Raw genomic sequence first — 19,708 nt, forward strand, 5'->3', positions numbered from 1 at the left:
CACTTCTGTATTTGTTCACCCTATGTTTTCCCATAAACTATAATTTTATTTGGTGATGTAATGAAGGAAGTCAAAAAATAAACTAAATTGGTATTACTCCAATATAGTCACTACTAAAGTAACATTTTCTATTATCTATAAAACACGAGGAGATCACGATATCTCTTTTTTTCTTTTATCCAAATTCAACACATTCTGAGTTTCAGTGGAATTCTTTCCTGGCTTCATCATGATGTTTTAAATTTCAAAATGTCAATTTCTGCCTCAATATGGTGATAAAAAAATTAAAATTGCCAGGCACTAGTAGCTTACCACTGTAATCCTAGCTACTCAGGAGAATGAGATCTAAGGATCAAGGTTCAAGGCCAGCCCTGGCAAAGTCCATGAGAGTCTTATCTCCAGTTAGCCACTCAAAAATTATAAATGGAGCTGTGGCTTAAGGTGGCAGAATGCTATCTTTGAACAAAAAAGCTCAGGGACAATGATCAGGCCCTGAGTTCAAGGCCCACAACTGACAAAAACAAACAAACAAAAATACTCCATACATATCAACATTAAGCTGGTATGAACTTTAATTTGGAATCCTGATCTGTCATATCATTTAACATCATTTCCTTCTTAGAAATCAATCAATAACAAAATCCTGTTAAAGGCAATGTGCTGTGCATTCCTTTTTTAAATGAGATCTTATGGGACACTAACATATCTCTATTCATAGAGAAGATAAAAATGAGTAATGTAAAGTACCAGTTATGCAGATATTATTGCTTCTATGCTACCCATACTTGTGCATAGTGTTGCAAAAGAAGATATAAGATATGAAAGGATAACACATTACTTTGTGGAGAGAATCACACACACACACACACACACACACACACACACACACACACACACACACACACACACACACACCAAAGAAACAGAGAAGCAGAGAAAAAGATGAGAGAGAAGACCAGGAGGAAGGATCTGTATCTAGTAATGAGCCATTAAAGTACAAACTCTTTATGAATTATCCCCCTGGATAACTGGAAAGATGTCAAGGTCACAGATACAAGGGGTATATTTGGGCAAAATTTATGGATGGTGTTCAAGAATTAATAGTTGATTTGGGGGAGCTGAAGAGCAAGTAGTAAGAAATAAAATTTCTGTCATGATAGCTTCAATAATAACTCTGGAATTTTTGTAGAATCATTTAGTCAATCTAAAAGTTGACTAAGGAGCTGGTAGCTTCACTGGAAACTGGAGGCTCAGGCTTATAATCCTAACTACTTAGGAAGCTGGGTGTGAGGATCAAGGTTTGAGTCGAGCCCTGATATGAGACTCTTATTTCTAATGAACTACCACAAAACCAGAAGTTCAAGTGGTAGTGCACTTGTCATGAACACAAAGAGGCTCAGGGACACTGCTTAGGCTCTGAGATCAAGCCCCACATCTGACAAAAACAAAACAAAACAAAGCAAACAACAAAAAAAGCATTGTCCAAACATTCCCTGATATAGTTATAACCTCATGGACCTACAGAGTTCTTCTAAGTAAAAAATGAAAATCTCAGTAACTTACTCTAGAGAGAATTTATATCTCTTAGAAAGTAATCGCACTTTCTAGTTTTTTTATTATTTCTATCATTTATTTTTTTGTGCCAGTCTTGGGGCTTGAACTCAGAGCCTGGCAATGCCTTTGAGTTTTCTCAAGGCTAGTGCTCTACCACTTGAGCCATAGCACTACTTCTAGCTCTTTTGGTACATGTGGCACTGGAGAATATTACCCAGGGCTTCCTGCATGCTAGGCAAGCACTCTACCACTAGGCCACACTCCCAGCCCCTCTAGTGTAATTTTTAATGAATACACACTTTTACAAATATATAGGGTACAAGATGATTATATATATATATATATATACATTCTGTAATGGTAGTTATTTAATTATAGAAGTGCATGCATATAGTCAAGATAATTTTTTAAATCTTACCCCTCCCATCCTCAGTATCTCTAAAAATGAATTACACGGGATAAAATTCTGAGAAAAAGTTATTTTGATGCTGCACTTAATTCAGGTTTCCAGTCACAGAATTATGCATGCAAATTAGTTTAGTTTCCCAGATATTTGAAGACAGTGCTTTGAGAGTGATTCCTGTCACAAGCTTGAACATTTTAATGACAATTTGAAATTATGTGGGTAAGCTGTATGACTCTTTAGACTTCTTGGAATTCGTGTCTCAGCTTGAGCTTGGCTCAAGGTGATGATCACTAGAAGTGAGCGATCTTAACTCTAGAAATCAACCTTTCTTTGTAGACTACTTGTACCTCTTCATTCTCATTCTATACTATAATTTCATTTATATGACTGCTGAGGCTTTAGATTGTCAGCTTAACACATATTAGTATTTTGTAATAACTATAGACTGTATTTTTCTCTATAGACCGTATTTTTCTCTACTTGTATTGCCTTTTTACACATGCATTTCAATTTCTAAAACTTCCATTGCTTATTTTCTTCTGATTGTCTCTTTCTAATACAAATTGTTGGAGTTTCCTGGTCATACTGCCCTGTCTCAATAGACAGTAGTGGGTTTGATGAGGTAATTGGTAAGCCTAGGTTAAGTATACTATTACTCTGTTATTATTGTTGTCCTTACTTGGACATATATATTTCTCTTATGGAATCTCTTTTTTGGTGGTTAATCTTTAAAAATCAGAGCCTGGCAGAATGCAGCTAAAATGAAACATTTCAATGCTTTCCCAAGGTTCGCTGGTTTAATCATTTAGCTTGAGTTTCATGACTGCATAAGCTTGCATTTTCTCCCTTATGGCTGTAACTCCTGTGCATAGAAATCTACTTACATTTTAATAACCTAAGATAATATTTCCTTAGAAAAATTTCACCCACTCGCTGCTCATTTTGCCAAGAATGATTAATGATGATAATTTACATAGAGTCTTCCACTGAAAAGCACATTAAATAACATCGCCAACACCACTTCTTCATATCTCGTTTTGCTGGAGAAAAACACGTAGAGTAGATGCTGTTACTGTAACCAGTTGCAACTCACTGACTTTTTTACTTGTGAAAAAAGGAAGTAGATAACATAAAGGTATTTCAGTGGCTATGGCTGTTGACTGTACTATCTTTATTCACAGAGTCAGTATCTAGTAGACATTAAAATTTCTCATACTTGACATATCAGAATGCAAATCAACTACATACTCCAAGAAAAAAAGCAAAACATCGAACTTTTGAGAGCTGAATTCTTCACAAGGGTGATGAGAGAACCATGAGTACAATGTGTAGGAAGTGTTTGGGATTATGATTGATGCATAGACTAGAAATCGCCCTGGGGAAAATTAGTGTACTTCTTTTTCTGCCTACTAAAATATATTGCATCTTTTTCTTTTTTTTTATCTTTGTGATTGTTGTTCTTTTTTCATCTTTTTTTAATTTATTTTTTATTGTAATTAGTAAAAGGGTTACATGATATTTACCAAGTAGAAGGTGCATTAATTCACATACATTGATATCCTTTCACATGTCTTGGTACCCATTACCCTCCCATCCACACCCCCCACCCGTCTTGGTTTCCCCCCCTTCCCTATCAAATTTCAAATAACCAAATACAAATAAATTCAATATATCAGATAACAAAGTGAGATACTGTAACAATATGAGATAACCAAGGGACAGCAAAGGAGATGAGAGACAACATAGTACATTAAGGACAACAATCATTCATTATATGGCTTTTGTTTCAATATCCTGGAGGTCCTTTCAATTAGCTTCATACTTTATGGCCTTATGTATCAAGATTTTGCTCTATTGCAGATCTCTGCTAGTAGAGCCCAAGGTTTCTACTGATTATAACAAATGAGGGAAACCATTGAGCCTAAGTTCCTTTGAGTCTGGCTTACTTCACTTAATATGATTTTTTCTAAGTCTTTCCATTTCCTAACAAATGGGTCGATGTCGTTTTTTCTGACAGCTGCATAGAATTCCATTGTGTACAAATACCACAACTTGTTGATCCACTCATTAACTGAGGGACATCTAGGTTGGTTCCATATCTTTGCTATGGTGAATAGTGCTGCAATGAACATTGTTGTGCTAGTGGATTTCGTATGCCCTTGTTTCTGGATGGTTGGGTAAATGCCAAGTAGTGGAATTGCTGGGTCATAGGGGAGTTCTATGTTTAGCCTTTTGAGGCACTGCCACACTGCTTTCCATAGTGGTTGAACGAGTTTGCACTCCCACCAACAGTGTAGTAGTGATCCCTCCTGGCCACATCCCCTCCAGCATCTGTTATTAGTCGTTTTCCTGATCCTGGCCATTCTAACTGGAGTGAGGTGGAATCTTAGAGTTGTTTTGATTTGCATTTCTTTTATGACCAGAGATGTTGAGCATTTCTTCATGTGTCTATAGGCTATTTTTGTTTCTTCTTCAGAGAAGACTCTCTTTAAGTCTTTGGCCCATTTTTTAATGGGATGGTTGTTACTTTGGAGATTAGTTTTGGAGTGATTCAATTTTTTGAGTTGTTGATATATTTTAGATATGAGGCCTTTGTCCGTTGCCTGGTTGGTAAAGATCTTCTCCCACTCTGTAGGCTTCCTAATTAATTTACTAGCTATGTCCTTTGCCATACAAAAGCTCTGCAGTTTAATGCAATCCCACTTATCCAGCCTTTCTCTGATTTGTTGTGTTTCTTGGTCCTTATTAAGAAAGTTTCTACCTGTGCCAAGGAGGCCTAGTGTATCTCCTATTCCTTCCTGTAAAGTTTTCAGTGTGTCAGCTTTTACCTCCAGGTCTTTGATTCATTTGGAGTCAATTCTAGTGCAAGGGGACAAAGAAGGATCCAACTTCAATTTTCTGCAGGTGCTTAACCAGTTCTGCCAGCACAACTTGTTGAAGAGGCTATCTTTCTTCCATTCTATTTTTTTGGCTCCCTTGTCAAAGATTAGGTGGCCATAGGTCTGTGTTTTAGTATCTGGGTCCTCAGTTCTATTCCATTGGTCTTCAGGCCTGTTCTTGTGCCTGTACCAAGCTGTTTTGAGAATTATAGCTCTGTAATAGAGTCTAAAGTTTGGAAGTGAAATTCCTCCTGCGCTGTTCTTTCTGCTAAGAAGTGTTTTTGCTATACGGGGTCTTTTATTATTCCATATGAAATTTTGGATTGCCTCTTCTATTTCTTTAAAGAATGCCATTGGGATATTGATGGGTATTGCATTGAATTTGTAGATAGCCCTTGGCAAGATTGTCATTTTCACAATGTTGATTCTTCCAATCCAGGAGCATGGGAGGTTTTTCCATTTCCTTAGTTCTGCTTTAATTTCCTTTTTTAGGGTTTTAAAGTTTTCATCAAAAAGGTCTTTTACATTCTTAGTTAAGCTAATTCCTAGGTACTTTATTTTCTTTGAGGCTATTGTGAAAGGAGTTTCTTTCCTGATTATTGCCTCATTCCTCTCACTGTTGGCGTAAAGGAAGGCAGTTGATTTTTGAGGGTTGATTTTATAGCCTGCTACTCTTCCAAAGCTTTGAATCAGCTCAAGGAGCTTGGGAGTAGAGTCTATAGGATTCTTTAAATACAGAATCATGTCATCTGCAAAGAGGGATAGTTTTATTTCCTCTTTCCCTACTTGGATCCCCTTTATGCTTGCTTCTTGCCTTATTGCACTGGCTAGGAATTCTAGTACTATGTTAAAGAGGAGTGGAGAGAGTGGGCATCCTTGTCTCATTCCTGATTTTAGAGGGAATGGCTTTAGATTTTCACCATTAAGTGTAATACTAGCAGTGGGTTTCTCATACACAGCCTTTATTACATTGAGGAATGTTCCATGGATTCCTAGTTTCACCAGAGCTTTTAACATAAAGGGGTGTTGGATCTTGTCAAATGCCTTTTCCGCGTCTATTGAGACAATCATGTGATTTTTGTCCCTGGTCCTGTTGATGTGTTGAATTATATTAATTGATTTGCGTATGTTGAACCAGCTTTGCCTCCCTGTGATGAATCCAGTTTGATCATAGTGTGTAATTTTTTTGATGAGTTGTTGTAGACGGTTGGCCAGTATTTTGTTGAGAAGTTTTGCATCGATGTTCATCAAAGATATAGGTCTATAGTTCTCTTTCTTTGATGAATCTCTGTCTGGTTTGGGGATGAGGGTTATACTGGCTTCATAGAATGAGTTTGGTAAAGAACCTTCATTTTCAATTTTGTTGAAGAGCTTGAGGGGTATTGGTGTGAGCTCTGCTTTGAAGACCTTATAGAATTCAGCTGTGAATCCATCTGGCCCTGGGCTTTTCTTCGGTGGAATTTCTCTAATTGCCATTTCTATTTCAGAGTTTGAAATAGGCCTGTTGAGTTGGGTTAGTTCTTCTTGGTTCAGTGTGGGTATGTTAATATTGGCTAGGAATTCATCCATTTCATCTAGATTCTCAAATTTGTTGGCATAAAGGTTTGAGAAGTATTCCCTCATGATATTCTGGATCTTGGTAATTTCTGTCGTGATATTACCATTTTCATCTTATTGCATCTTTTTCTTAATTGCTACCTTCCTACATTTTGTTTTTACCTCTAGAAGAATTCTGTTATTTACCTCAAAAACAGATAGAACTGAGGGCCATTATATACAGTGAAATAAGCCAGGCATGGAGAAGTCAGGTGCTGAATATTCTCTCTTGTATATGGAAGCTAAGTTAATCAGAAAGCTAAGTTAATCGGAAAGTACAATAGTGATGGTAGGGACTTGGAAAGGCCATGTGGGCTGGAGAAGACTGGATTTGATTAGGCCAGCAACATGTATGGAACTATCACTCTCAAGCTTATTTGTAGGCACAATTGATAGGTTAATTTTAAATCAAAGAAAAAGAGGTTGAGGATTTTTTTTGGTTTTTCCAATTACATTATTAGAAAACCAGGCAAGCATAGATGACCGTGCCCACTACAGAGCATAACCAACAAGGACTTGGCATCTTGTACTCCATTCAATTAAAGGATGGTGGAGACACAGAGGCAAGGAGATAAGGTCTTATTTCTGGAATCTCGAAGAAATAAATGGGTTTACATCACAGCAAAATATAATCATTGTGGACATGAAATCCATAGTATCTTTCTGTGAGGAGCCAGAGAATGCTAATGCAGAGGAACAAACTCCAACAAATCAGATCTGGAAACATGCATTGCAAAGTCAGGTGCACATAATAACACATAGAGTAAATAAAGATGCCTCTGTCAGAAGTGGGAACCGTGGTCTATGGCACATATTTGCTCCAGGGTCACTGCCTTGACCTTGAAGATTCACAGAGTGAAGTGATGGAGGTCGGGTCAGTTGGAGGAATGGGTAGAGCTTTCCATAAGATTGTAGCCCTAATAACGATTATTTTTGACAGCAAACGAATTAAGTGGTGAGTCCCATTCAGGAAATAGTGGGCCCTTCACCAGAAAAATGATATATCCATTGAGGGTTTTCCAAGGTGAAGTAAGAACATGGTGGAAGCCCAAACTCATCTTCCAGCTCTATGGTTGAAAAACCATGCTACATCAAATGATTAAGAGACAGTGAAATAATTTTAGGGATGTCTTGGTTTCAACTCACTACAGAAAGAGAGAAGAGTGCTTCATGTCACCTAGAAATTATGTGAATAAAAGTTCTGCAAAGCACACTGAAAGAGGATAGATCTACAACTTCCTTCCAAATTGGTTTAGCCTAATTCTAGGCCTATAAAAATCAGATGGCCTATTTCCTACTCTGTAGTGTGTTTCTCAACCAACCTCTTTCAGTGTTCCCTATTTAGTGGAATGTTCAAGTGGAATTCTGAGCAGGAGACAGAGAAGAGAGAGAGAGAGAGAGAGAGAGAGAGAGAGAGAGAGAGAGAGAGAGAGAGGAGAGAAAGGAGAGAGAAAGGAAAGAGAGAGAGAAAGAGAAAGGAGACAGAGAGAGAGAGAGAGAGAGAGAGAGAGAGAGAGAGAGAGAGAGAGAGAGAGAGAGAGAGAGGAGAAGAGAAGAGTATTACCAAAAGAAATAAAATATCACGTGAGTTCTAGGATTTGGCAGAGAGAAACTTGAACTAAATGGTGTAAAAGGAGTTGCATGTATTTGAAGAAGATAAATAAACTTTACAATTTCCTTGTACAGTGTTTCAGTCTTGCTCATTTTTTGAACTCATGCTCATGTCTATGTCTGTCTTGTTTGTTAATTTAGGTAAAAGCTATGATTCCCTAAGACAGTCCTCGAACAAATCCTACCTTCTCTTCCAGCTTGCTGCAGCCCAAGTAGAACTGGCTGAGCTGGCCTGCACTCTGTGGTGTGTGGAGCCTCAGGACCTCTCTGTGGGAGGCTGGGAAAGGTGTGAAGCTGCAGGATTGAGACCAGAACTCTGCATGGATAGTAAGGGAAGGCGCCTATTAGTGTATTGCAAAGCTCTTTCCTTTCCTTCTTGGCAGGAGTCATAGCTTGGAGCCAGCAGGTGCTTAATGCTGGTAAATTTATGAGTAGTGAAAGCTGTTGGATTTCTTAACATCTGGGTAACATAAATTATGAGACTTCTTTGGCCAACATAGTTGGAAAGTGATTTTGAAATCCATGGAAAGCCATTAAGTAACCTTTCCTGGAATGTGTTTATTTCAGAACATTTACCTTTGTGACTGTAGGTTGTCCCCAGATGAGCTGTACAGGAGGTGGCCAGGTCAGGAAATGTTAACTGAAACAAGGTACTCTTGAGGGTTTTAGGCTGACACAAAGTACACTTTATTATTTTCTAAATTTAAAACAATATTTTTTGCTCAGAGTTACCAATAAGATATGTATTGATGCTAAGTAACAATTTGTAAACCATTCATGTTTGGTTATTATTCCTTTTAAGCTAAGTGTGACATTGAATGCTATTCCTTTATTTCCCTTTACTTCTTTTGGCTCTGTTTTTTCATTACAATAAGTCATTGAGTTTATGATTTGTCAAGTCGAATTTTAAAAGCAAAGTCTATCTGTGTGTGTCTGTGCTTTTTTTTTTATCAAATGTGAGCTTTTCTAAAATTCTTAACCTTCATTGATTTCAAAATGATCCTGTTTATTAAAAAAATATATCATGGGACCAGGAGTTTGGCCAAGTGTAGAGTGCTTGCCTAGCATGCACAAAGCCCTGGGTTCAATTCCCTGGTACCACATACACAGCAAAAGCTGGAACTGGTATTATGGCTCAAGTGGTAAGTCACTAGCCTCAAGAAAGCCCATGGACAGTGCCCAGGCCCTACAGGACTGGCAAAAAAGAAATATCACAGTAGACTTTCCCTGTTGTAAAAAGAACCTTTTGATGCATTTGGAGTTTACTTATTTACTTACTCAGATTCCTGAATAGCTAGGATTATAGCCATGAACCATTAGCACCTGGCTAAGATTATTTTACTTTCATTCTTTTTAAAAATACTTTTTAAAAATCATCATGAAGTATTTGTACAAAGGACTTGCCACTCATTGAAGCAGTTTATGAATACAGTGCATCTTGATCTGTGTCATCCCTTTCAATCATTCTCATTCACCCCTCCCCCCCCACAATCCATCACTTCCCTCACTCATGTTAGTTTAGGTCATGTTTTGAATTTTCTTGCCATTTAACAAATCGTTTTGTGTACAATGCATCTTTATCTGTGTTATTACTTCAATGTCATCACCCTCTTTTGCCCTGCCCCTTCCTTTATTTTTCTCAGTTCTGTATTATATACAATAAATTCTTGCTTGCACTTTAATCTTCTATTCCTCTTCCCTGGCCCCACCTTCCCCTCTTGCAATTACCTATGCCTTGGTATTTATTTTGCTGTGTTTGACTTAATCTTTCTAACGAATTATACTATTTTCACTATCCATTTGTAACTATTCATTTGTAACACCTTATTTACTACCCAGTGTATTTAATTGTAGATGAATAGTTACATTCTAATTATTTCAGATGAGGGAACCCATGTAACCTGTGTTTCTCTGTAACTAGCTTACTTTGCTTAATATAATATTTTCCTAAGTCTTTCCATTTCCTTATAAATGGTACATATCTTTCACATGGTACATTCTTATGGATAAGCAGACACACACACACACACACACACACACGCGCCACATTTCTTGGTCTATTTGTCTATTGAGGGACATCTGGGTTGATAACCATGTATTGGCTATGCTAAACCACACTACAATGCATATGGTTGTGATGGTAGTTTTAGTGAGGCCCTGGCTATGCTATATTGGATAAATGCCCAGGAGTGGAATGGCTGAGTCAGGTATCTCATGCTGCTACTCAGAATGGTTGAACAAACTCACATTCCTACTAACCGTGTTAATAGAGTTCTCTTTTGGCCACATCCTTGCCAGCATTTGTTATTGTTACTTTTCTTGATATTGGCCATTCTAATTGGGGTGAGTTGGAATATGAGTGTTGTTTTTACTTGCTTGAATTTCCTGTGTGGAAAACCTTTGTGTCAACCAATTGGAGAATTTGGAAGTAATGGATGCATTCCTAGAGAACATCAATTTACCCAAACAGAAGTAACAAGATTTAAACCAGTTTACCAGATACATTACAAGCAATAAAACTGAAATAGCGATAAAGATCTCCCATCCAAGAAAAACCCAGAACCAGATGAATTTACAGGTGAATTCTTTAAGGAGTTCAAAGAACTCACTCCAATACTCCTCAAACCATTTAATGAAACTGAAAGGGAAAGATAACTACACACTCATTCCATGAAACAAGAATAACACTCATTTCAAAACCAGGTAGGGACTCAACCAAGAAAAAAAACTATAGACCCATCCCTTTGATGAACATTGACATAAAACGTCTCTATAAAATTCTGCCTAGCTGAATTCAACAGCTAATCAAAAAAATCATATACTATGATTAAATGAGATTCATTCCAAGGATGCAAATCTGGTTCAACATTCATAAACCAGTTAATGGGATTCAACACATCAACAGAAGCAAGACAAGGGCGACATGATCATGTCACTAGATGGAGCAAAAGAATTTGACAGTTTTCAACACCCCTTTATGATAACAGCTTTGGAGAAGCTAGGAATCCATGGAACATTCACCAATATAATAAAAGCTGTATATGATAATCTGCAGCCAGCATTATACTTAATGGTGAAAATCCTAAACCATTGCCTCTAAAATCAGGAATGAGACAAGAATGTCTTCTCCTTTTCAATATAGTACTGGAATTCCTAGCAAAAGTAATAAGGCAAGAGAAAAATATAAAGGGGACCCAAATAGGAAAAGAAGAACATTATTTTATGTTCTAATAGACTGTTGACATGGTGTGAAATGCATGCTTAAAATATATACCTTTTGTGTGTTATTGATTGGCTTTAATGGATTACAAAGGCAAGCAACACAATGTAAAACACAATAGCAAGTTTTCACATGATAAGGAGGAAAGAGTAATGGGCTTATGAGAATTGTTGCAATGCCAGCCTCCATGCTTTAGAAACTTTCATACTGGAAAAAAAATACATAAACAATTACATAAATAGCCAAGTCAGGTTTTCTTTCTCAAAGTAGAATGTGTCATCGACACAGATGACCTGAGCTAAACTTGCAAGCTAGTAGTGTTTTAATGTTTGTGATACACACACACACACACACACACGCATATATACTATTGTAATATATAATATGTAAGATATAATATGCATAGTATGCAATTCATATAATCTGTATCTATCTATGTGTTTATGATCATAGGGCACTGATCTATTTCATATATGGATATCATTTGTCTCTGTGTATATCTATGTGTATAGAGCTTGTCATTAACATATTACAATCATAATAAACCTTTTTATCATGGCTAATGTATGTATTATTAGAATATATGCAGAATAGCCTAGAAATATATCTAATAATGTACTTTACTTGGAAATTTCATCCATCCCACTTTCTTCATTTAACTAGGCATTAAAAGAGCTGGGTGTTTAGCACAGTGCTTGCTCACATATGCATGGATGGTTGCTCCAAACTGAATTTGTTTACAGGAGTATTTAGGATGATTTCACAAGATTAAGCAAAACTTAAAGCTTTTAGATAGGATCTATAATAATGCTTCACAACTGAAGACAGCTTTCTTGGGGATTTTCCTCCTTGACAAATAAATAAATAAATAAATAAATAAATAAATAAATAAATAAATGAAGAATAATAATGTGCCAGAGACCCCAAAGAGAAATATATTGTTAATGGAAAAAATTGCCTTCATTCACTCTTTCTATTTAAGGGAGCTCTTGCTGCCAGGTTATAATGAAGATGTAAAGGTCTAATATAAAACTGATCAGGGGGAAAAGACAGAGAAAAGCACCCAGAAAATGCAGCATTGAAGCCAGATGTTAACATTTGCAGATGATTGTTGAGGGGGGGGGGAAGTTAAAAAGAAAGAAGGAAAAAACAAAGTCAAAGAACTCTATATTCTTCACCCTTTCTGAGGTCTCCACTCCATGACCAAATAAAAAACAAAACCTTCTTCAGACTGAAATATTTTACATAATATAATTAAATTGCTTTCCCACATCATCATAGAATGTCAAGTACCAGGCAAATTTCTTTCTGATGGTTGATCTAGTTAATCCAAAAATTCTTAGAAAAAGATATGAACATATCTGAAAATCAATTTTGTTTCACCCAAGTGGAGTGGGAGAATTAAAATTCATTTTATTGTCTCTTCTTTATTAAAAAATTTTCTTAAAGAAACTGTAGATAAATTGTAAGATATTTTTAAAAGACTCTTGTCTGGTTTAAAAAATTACACTTTAATGGTTTCTTTGGAATGGGAAGGAAGAGTGTCATAGTTTTAAAATGAAGGAATAAATTAGTCTTGGGAAGAAACCCAAACAGAATGAATTAATAAAATAATGCTTTAGTGACACACATTGCAAGAACACATATCAGAGGAAAAAGCGAATAATCTTATGAAACATCTGTTTTGGCTTTTCCGTGACCTTTGGGAATGCATTTTGAGGAAAGCAGGCATGACACCTCCCAAAACTACAAATTTTTCCTGGGGCCACATTTTGTTCTGTAGTTTGACAACCTTCTCAGAAGTTACCTGGCACCATGCACAGGCATGCTCCTCTTGTTCCTCTGCCTTGAACATATACTGTCTTTTTAGAGTTTGTGCTTCACTGCCTGTGATTCTGGCTTAGATGCCTTGGTTCTGCTTAGGAAGATTTACATTGCCATTTTCCCCACAATTTGTGGGTTGTTTCTGCTAAGTCTTACTACTTGACTGAAGGCTTACATATAGTAATATACTAGTGCCTTCCTACATGACTAATTTTCACAAATGAATCAGTACAAACTTACTCCATCTAAAAACTTGCTTGGAGTCAAATATAGGGATGCATTCATTTCGATTTTATGTTTTCAATTGCCTTGGTTTCTAAAGTAGGCCCACGCCAATCTGCTGGAATGAAAACTGCAAGAAGAATCACAAGTCTTCTAGGGAAGATACAAGACAAGGAACTAGTTAATAGAGTGCTTCGGGGAGGTCAGGACTGATTCAGATTGAGAACTGGTGTCCAGACACCAGTGCAAAATGTTTGACAGTCACTGCACCTGAGAGATTGAAGTTGTAAACAAGACTGCTGCCAGACATTAGCTGAGAGATGCACATTACAGCTGAATGGGGAAGGAGGAGGAGGAGGCATTGCTAACTCATCACCCACCAAACACATGGGAAGAGTAGATCCCAGGGGCTTCGCATCAGCAACAAAAAAATGATCTAAATACTAGCAAAATAATTAACATTTGAGAAAATATTGCAGATATACTACAAATAAATGAGCAAGCAATGGAAAATAAAAGGCCAGTAATATAAAAATGTTATATCAGCAATAATAATGCACTTTCATCATGCATACAGAGAAGAGTATTTTTATCTTGCAAATACTACACTGCATGTTCCTTTAGGATGAAGGTTATTCGTATGAACATATTTATTTTGAGGTTTGTATATTGCTTGGTATGTTATTGTCAGTTTCTACTAGCGGTATCAATAGTACTGGTTCAATTTAGACCGTAAGAAATTTGGAAGTATTATGTAATATTTTTCTTTAAAAAATAACTAGACAAATCACTACAACCTACAAGTACTAGTTCGCCAGAAAATTTAGTAAATAGAAAAAACTCGCAGAGAATCTTTTGGTGAGTAAAGAATTCTTTTGACTTGAATCATTTTTTGGTTTTATATATTTTTGTTTTGAAATTATATAACAATCATATCTACCACATTTTGTATTGTAAGCCTTTTTTGCATAATGATAATAAATTATTTCAAATAGAAAAATAACTACAATCAATTTGTCAATAAAGATTTTTTATTTTACTTTATTTTTTCATATATTTTATTGTAATTAACAGAAGGGTTACATTATATTCACCAGATAGAAGGTGCATTACTTCACATACATTGATACCCTTTCTCATGTCTTGGTCCCCATTTCCCTTCCCCCACCCATGCCTCTCATCTGATTTCAAATAACCCAATATGCATATATACAATATATCAGATAGTATCATCATATCCCAGTACTCCAGGAGCCCCTAAATCTCAAACAATGATAATATTAAAATGCCTATAATGAAGCATTAGGTTATGAGATATGACATATACAACATAACATTATATGTAGAAATATATTTATATAAATTTAAAATAGTATATTTCACTTTTGTTATGTTTTAAAGCACTATTGATTTTATTTTTGAGTATTTTCATTATATTTAGGTAGTTGTACAAAGGAATTGTTTATTCATTACATATAATATGTAAATATTATGTGTATTTTACATCATATTATATTGAATACCATTTAGTAAGCTAATATTTTTCTATTTGTGGTAAAACATAAGGAATTTAAGTAATGTATTAATATTTAACTTAAATTTAGGAAATACTTTATTATTAGTATTGGGCCAAATAGTAGACACTTAACAGTTTGTATTTCTTCTACACTCTAGAGCATCTAATAGCCTCAAGAAACAAGCAAATGATAAATTCTAAAACAAAATTAAAATGTTTCACGATTTTATTTATTTTCTAAAACTGTCACTAAAAAAGATGGATGAAATTTTCTCATTTTTTACATTTATAAAATATGTAATTCATAATTACTCATTTGCTTTTAAATTCAACTAAACCAAAGGCATTTTTTCTGAGAACATTTTTTCTATACATAGTTTAGAAATACATAAAACACAGTATTATGATACTTATTACTAGTTAGCTAATGAGACTTAAAAAGTAGGTAAGTTGAGGTGATAGGTGTGGCTGAGAAGATGATGAAAGGTTGGCATTGATTAAGGTTCACTGTACTCACAAACTGACATGCTCAATGGAAACCCCTTGTACAACTACTAAAGGATAATAAGAACCAATTATACTGGTTCCTTCAAAATACTATAGATAAGATAATACAATACAATTTCCAACTTATAAAATAGGCAATTTGAATGTTAAGTATTAATGTGTACCCTTGAGTTTGTTGCTATGTCTTAAAATTCTTTTGTCAGTCATTGAAAGGTGATCATTGTATTCTTCAGGAAAACTTCTATAAAAATTAGAACATATATAAAAGTACTTATTTAAGTTTCCTTGAAAAAGAAAAACAAAGACAAGGATTGATGAAAACATCACTATTGGAATCTATATAGATACCTTGAAGAGTTAGTGGGGATATAAAAGTTACATCTACCTCTCATTTTTTAAACTTATACGCATTCTCTAATTGCTAGACCAAACATTTGTTCTCAGATTTCCCCTAGCAAGAAATTCTTCAAAATCCTCTAGGCAAAATGATCACCTAGGAAAAGGACAACATATTCTAACATTCTGTGCCATCATGATTCTTCATGTCATTATGGTTTGTCCAGTGTGCAATATTATAAAGCACCTTTAAATCTAGAAACACACTTTCTCTCTTCTATCTCCCCGAGTGTTTAATTAAACATGTGATAAGCAGACCCCAAGTAGACATCTTGTAGCAGGAAGTTGATATGTGATAATGTCAGAAACACAAAACAAATGGAGTTAGAGTTTTACAAATTGGAAGCAACATAGTTACTCCTATTGTATATATTAGCAAGCCCCTTTACCATGAAAATTAGTTTATACCTTGTTTTAGCTTTGATTTAGCTTATTTGTGCTTTATGTAGTGAAATGTAACTCTAAAAGACAATTCCATTGCTGTCAAGCCATTCTTTTATCAGAGGTTTTAAATGAAAAAAAAAAGTCAACAGAAGACTAAACACAACAGGAAAATTTACAGGATCATGATTAGGAGACATTGTGCAATTTATTTTTTTTTTTACAAAACAAAGCTGTTTTGGGCCATGGGAATAGCATTCTTTATAAAGGTTGCTGGTCAGAGATTATTTCTACCATTCATCTGTGAAAAGATCATGTTTCTTATGATCTTTGGTTTAATTTTTATCTACCAATTACACTAGGATATCCCCTGCTGTGCTAAATTCCTTGGCCACAAAATACAATAACAAGAATGAAAATTTTTCAGCAAGATAACCATCAATTTCAGAAGCTTGGACTTGCAAACATTCCACCAAACACACTTTGAAACTGTCATCTTTGAAAAATCCAATATATGCAGGCTGAGTTTTAATTTTGAAATAATTATAATTAAATATATTTATACTTGCCCCAAAACATTTAAAAGCGTGACCATTCTTGTCACAGAATGCATTGCTTCCATTGGTTTTAGTCATTTATTCTGAAAAAAGGAAGAATTTTCCCAAACATCCTTTCATCATTCCTGGTAAGGACCTCTTTGATCCAATAGGAAGCTACTTTCAAAAGAAATAAATAGTGCAGGTTTTGCTGTCCTCTACTGTCATTGTCAGAGGCAAATACTTGCTGAACTCTGGATGCCAGTATAGATCTGTTAGGTATTCAATCTTGTCTTCAGTTTGAATTGCACTGCTAAGATCATCATTAGCTTCTCACATCATCTGTTTTTTTTTTTTACAAATCAACATGGTTCAAAACCTAGTTTGTAAAGGTAAGAGTTTTCTTAAGGCCAGCTCCATTATTGTGAAAGAACTGATCAAGAACATGTTTTCTTTCTGATCCTGGCTCTTGCCATAACATCTGGGAAGCAATATTTCAGTGATTCATCTAGTTTCTTCATCATCTAGGTTCTTCCTTTCTTCTTAGCATTCTGATCACATTCCTGATCATATGCATTTCATATGCATACATGGATGGAGGCAGTCACAGTGGCTTGTCTCTGTCTCCTTGCACTGTTTTGTTTCTTCTTTTGCAGGACAGAACGTTTTGATGGCCCTTAAATGCTGGCACTGAGTTACTCCCCATGGAATGCCATTCTGCCACAATAAAGGACTAGACCAGACTACAATGGATCAGCTTGGGGTCTCCATCCCAGAGTCTCCTTCTCATTTCCTTCAGCTCTGGATTCTTCCCCATAGTGTTACCATTCCCTACATATCCTTCAGATTTACTCAGAAGGATCTTTCTCTAAACAACCACTTATGACATTTTAAAACTAAAGGAGTCCCCCAATGGTCACATGCTTCTAAGTCCTTCAGACTACTGTTTGAAGAACTATACGATTTGTTGTAGGAACCCTTGAAGAACAGCCAGAACCTGGGTTCCTGACATCTAGCCCTGTTCTCTCCACTTCATTTATTACTTACATTCTGGCCTGTGTCATAGATTTACTGCTTTTAGATTCTGGCCTGTCTCATAGATTTCAGTCCAGAAAAGTGTTCTTTGGCCAAAGAATCAGCTTATAGGATACAGACTTGATAGGTATCATTGGTGAAAGATGAATTTTATGAAGTGGTGTTGATTTTGTGTTTATCCCAATTCAGGTAACTCATACGCAGCAGAGCTAAGGTTAGAGCATTTAATCGAATCCTATATTTACTATAAAAATTGTTTCCCCTGTTGAAATATATTTATCATTAGCTAACAACTACAAGGAGGATCTAACTCGAAGAAAGAATCAAACACACGTGAAGGAGATTGTGATACTCTGGTGAGAGAGGATTTGATTTTGAGTGTACTGAGATCCCTTAAATCACCTTGCTGAGTGAAAGCATAATTACTCTGTGATTCTGAAGTTATATTGAGAATAGAAGTGGATGTCACATCCCACTCCTGGGCATTTACTGAAGTGATCACAAACAAGGTCACACTAAAGCTACCAGCACAACTATGATCATTGCAGCATTATTTAACATAGTCAAGATATGTAATCAACCCAGATGAATGGATCTAAAAAATGTAATATTTATACACAATGGAATTCTATGCTGTCATCAGAAAGAATGACATTGCCCCATTCATAAGGAATGGAAAGACTTGGAAGCAAAATCACATTAAGTGAATAAACCAGACCCCAAGAAACATAGGCTCATGGGTTTCCCTCATTTGTAACAATTAGTATCTGTCTAGAACACTTCTAACAGAGGAGCAAAATAACTCAGTAGGTATGTTCATATGACCATATAAAATTATACTAATCAAAATGAACTCCAAGATATGAAACAAGAGATTTTTTTGTTGGTGGTGATGCAAATGATGTTTTCAATGAATTGTGTAAAATTATTTTTTTTCTTTTTCCCTTTGGTTCATTCCCTCTAGTCATCGTGTTTGATTATGGTACCTTGTGTCTTCTATATAAGTTTATCTGGTTTGGGGAAGGGAAGGGGAATAACAAAATGGAGAAACAAAGGACTTAGGGCGAAACAATTTAAGATGCTAGCTGGCAAATGAACTCTATAATTTATGTGTGTGGTTATTGAGTAGAAGGGAAAATGGGAGAAAAATGAGGGAGGGGTAACAATGTTTGACAAGAAATGTATTCATTACCTTACTTATGACCACTCTGAACACTGCCTTTACAACAAAAGTAAATTTTTAGAAAGGAAGTGGGCATTGAAATACAAAAGGAATTATTTCAGTACAGATTTGTTTAAATCATCCTTTCAAATTCTAAATTTGGTTGTATCAAATATTTCAGATTAGATGAAGAGGTTTCTGAAAACTATATGAATGGGAATATTTTTAAACCTTTTAAAATAATTTTATTTTATTGTTGGGGTGATGTATAAATGAGTTATAGTTACATTTGTCAGTAGTACATTAATTCTTGAACAATGATAGCCCTTCTCATGTTTTTGTCCCCATTTCCCTTCCACCACCCCTCCCAATCATCCTGTTTTTCCCCTGTCACTTCCCTATTTCAAATTTACACGTGTGTGTGTGTGTGTGTGTGTGTGTGTGTGTGTAATATACCAGCTAACAAAGTCAGAAACATAACAACAGGAGATAAACCATAGGAGATAAAAGAAAGTTAAAATAAAAAAGAGAAACAATTTCACATAGTAAGTTAAGAACAACAATCACAAAGACAAACCTCATTTTCCATATTCCGGACTTCATTTTGGTTAGCTTCATGCTATGAATGGGGATATTTTAATAGTAAATTGCAGTTTCTCAAATAATTTGTCATATTAGAAAGATGACTTGGTTTTTTCTAAGCATGTGTCAATATACATCCATGCTTTTTTACAATGGACCAATCATTGATAAACTTTTACTGACTGGCAATTGAATTACCTAATAAGGGACCATGATTTCATTGAATTTACATTTTTTTATTTTAATGTATAGAGGGGTTACACTTGTATTCACCAGATAGA

This window comes from Megascapheus bottae, chromosome 22, assembly GCF_031878675.1.
Source record: "Megascapheus bottae isolate mThoBot1 chromosome 22, mThoBot2.hap1, whole genome shotgun sequence".
In the NCBI taxonomy this organism is placed as follows: domain Eukaryota; kingdom Metazoa; phylum Chordata; class Mammalia; order Rodentia; family Geomyidae; genus Megascapheus; species Megascapheus bottae.